Below are 2,874 nucleotides of genomic sequence, written 5' to 3' on the forward strand. Positions count from 1 at the left end.
TGTTGAGTCTACTAGGGAGAAGTTTGAGTATCCCGAAGATATGGTAAAGACCAATATTGTCATGCCACCCTTGGCAGCTCCTAGTGGGTCTGGTACTGCTGTTTCTTTTGAGGCGACTTCAGGTACTGAGACCCAGGACCAGAGTGATGCACCGGGCACTGATTCCCAAACAGATGGAGCGACTGTGTAGATAGGACCCCCTCTTTACCTCCCTCTCTGTCTTACTTTATTTCACTTTTGGATATTTTTATCTGCATTTGAGGACAAATGTTTTTCATTTGTGGTGGGGTGAGGCCCACCTTTGTGTGCTATTTGTGAATCATGTTTTGTTTATGTATTTGCGTTGTAAGTTATAATTGTGTTAATACTGCTTTCGTGGGAGGTTTGAGCTTGTGATTTCTTTTGCTTTAAATTGCAAATGATTTTGACCCTTTCGGAAAAAAATTCGCCACCTCTTGTATGTTTTGAATATGGCTGTTCTTTTGCAAATTTGAGTATCGGTTTTGATCAATATCGATGACTTAAATAGTGCTTATAATCGAACAACATGAATGTGCGGCTACGATGAGGCCAAATGAAGTTGCATAGACAATATGTGAACTCTTTGTATCTCGTTGGCTAATTATTAAATCGAGTCTCTTGTGATGATCGTTGCACACTAGAGAATGTGTGAAGTCTTGTTTGACTTTAGTGTCGATGCCTTGTGTGATGAGCTTACTATGAACCATGCATGACAACACCTAGAATTTACCCCGTTGGTCCAGTCGACTAAGTAAGACTATCTTTTGATATGATCTTAGGCAACTTCTAAGAGTGTGAGCCAATTTGACATATACCTCTTTTGTGGCCTACCTTGTGAGTGTGTGTGAACCTCTTTTGAACACCCCTTGAGCCTTACCTTTCTTTGGAAGAAACTTGATGAAAACAATGACCTTTCTTTATCCATCACCCATAATCCTCATGAAGTTGTGGTTTGTTTGAATAGCCAACTTGGGCCAAAAGCCTAAGTTGGCGGTGTGGTGAAAAGATAAGGCAAATCAATAAATACAAGAAAGTCCCTTCTACCCATGATTTTGTAAAAAATGGAACCCTTCCATACAAAAAAAAAACAAAAAAAAAAGAAGAAAAAGAAAAAGAATGAAAAAGTTGTGGAATAAAGTTATGAAAGTATAAAGAAAATTGGGGTTTCCAACTATCCATGGTAAGTGAATAATAGGACTACTTGTGAGCATAAATGAGAATGATGAAAGAAGATGAAAGGGAGTGTTATTCAACCTTTGTTTCATAAGGACTGTAGCCACTGAACCTAAATGACCATACCTTTGCACTCAACCCCATTACAAGCCTTGAAAGACCTTTGTGATCTTAAGTGAGCTGAAGCAAGTGTTGATTGGAAAATACGGGAAAACCTATGCGTGAAATTATGCATTGTGTTCATCTTTGTGAGTGTGAGCATTGCATTTAATTTCGAAGCTTTAAACTGTGAACCATTGTGTGAATATAGAATCATTCTTTGTGTGAGGGATTGATACTTGTTGTAGCTTGAACTTGCATTTGAAGCAAGTATTGTGAGCATGAGATTCTTCGATATTGGTGAGTCACAACTTGAATCTTTGAGTGCACAATTGATCTTTGCATGAGTAAAGTGAGTCTTGTTGTGTGCATTCATGATTGATTCTTGTGTAGCACTGTTTGAGACACCCCTTTTGAACAACTGAACTCGAGTTGCTTGAGGACAAGCAAAACTTTAAGCTGGGGGTTTTGATGAGTCCATAATTTGGACTTATTAGGGCTATATTTTGATAGAATTAGTGTCCTCAAATGCATATTTTGTCTCAATATCTGATGAAAATCCTTAAGTTTCAGGTATTTAGAGTTTAAGGCAAAGCATGGACACTACTTGGCAAGAAGGAACAAGGCGGATGAAAAGAACAAAGAAATGAAGGCTTGAAGATCGCCGAGCCTAGGTGGCGAGTCGCTGATTGGCCTGGAGATCGCCTTTTGTTCCAGTGTGCTGGGCCTTGAAGGAAAAGGTCAAGTTGGTGATGCAATGGAGCAGTCGGTGTGTCACCGAAAAGTTCCGCGAAGCAGTTCCATATTGTAACGACCCTAAAAACGAATTAGTGAAACTAGAGCCTCACATGTGAGTTTGGAGTTGAGAACTTGATGAAATGATGAGAAATGACCGTGACGACCGAAAACTAGTCATTTGAACTAGTGAGTTGTAATGGTCAACTTTAAATGGTCATATCTCTTAGCTCAAAATGAATTAGGTGGGCCATTACCTATCCTATGAAAGGTCTTTGAGTCCTCTTTCCAACGCCACCGAGTTTGCCCAATTCCGACCTTGGAGTAAAAAGTTATGCCTGAAATAGTGAAGCACTGTCCAAAGGACGAGTTTAGACGAGAATGGGCACAATTTTTAAGTCAAGAATTTATGGGTCCTTAGTCCTTTTCCAAAATTGACCCTATGCTATTTTATTCTTTTCCTAGCAACTATAAGACCTTTTTATGACTTAATTCCTTTCATTTAACTCACTCCTCTTAGAATTAAAAAGAAACCCATCTCCTTTCATATATTTCTTTCAAGTTCAAGGAAGAAGAAGGGTGAAGAACTAGGGTTTCAATTGGAGGCTTCTTTCATCAATTTTCGTGGGCTTTCTCGATATTAAGGTATGGGGACTATTTATCTTTGATTCCTTTTTCAATCAAAGAGCCAATTCAAAGTATTTTCAAAGTTCTTCAAAAATCCTAAAGTCCTAATTTCGATTCTAGCATGGGTTCTTGCATAAAAAAGGTTTTAAATGATGATTTATATTGTTATTAATGATTATTAATTGTTTTTAGAAAGAAATCTCCATGAACCCATGTTTT

The sequence above is a fragment of the Solanum tuberosum genome, unplaced genomic scaffold (assembly GCF_000226075.1).
Source record: "Solanum tuberosum cultivar DM 1-3 516 R44 unplaced genomic scaffold, SolTub_3.0 scf00029, whole genome shotgun sequence".
Classification (NCBI taxonomy): domain Eukaryota; kingdom Viridiplantae; phylum Streptophyta; class Magnoliopsida; order Solanales; family Solanaceae; genus Solanum; species Solanum tuberosum.